The sequence below is a fragment of the Penaeus monodon genome, chromosome 23, assembly GCF_015228065.2.
Source record: "Penaeus monodon isolate SGIC_2016 chromosome 23, NSTDA_Pmon_1, whole genome shotgun sequence".
Lineage (NCBI taxonomy): Eukaryota > Metazoa > Arthropoda > Malacostraca > Decapoda > Penaeidae > Penaeus > Penaeus monodon.
The window spans coordinates 8,348,560-8,348,845 of NC_051408.1; positions in this window are offsets into that span (position 1 = coordinate 8,348,560).

Here is a 286-nt window from a genome sequence, read left to right on the forward strand (position 1 = left end):
GAAACGGAAGAGCTTAAAGAGTCTAAAAATAGCACAAGAAATTGGTAGTTACACTCTCCGGCATTATGACGTAAGTGAAACGCAAAATTGCCCGTCGTCTAAAACGTATTCAAACTTCCCCCCGCCGGCTGAGAGATTAATCATTGTAGGGGGTACGTTCCTGTGTGTGCAAGGTTGTTTGCCGGTTCATTAATATCCGGGGGCGAGACGTTGGCTTGGTGAAGTGTTTTTTGCGATAGAAAAGTATATGTATATTTTCATTTCATTTCTTTTCCCCCCCCTAATG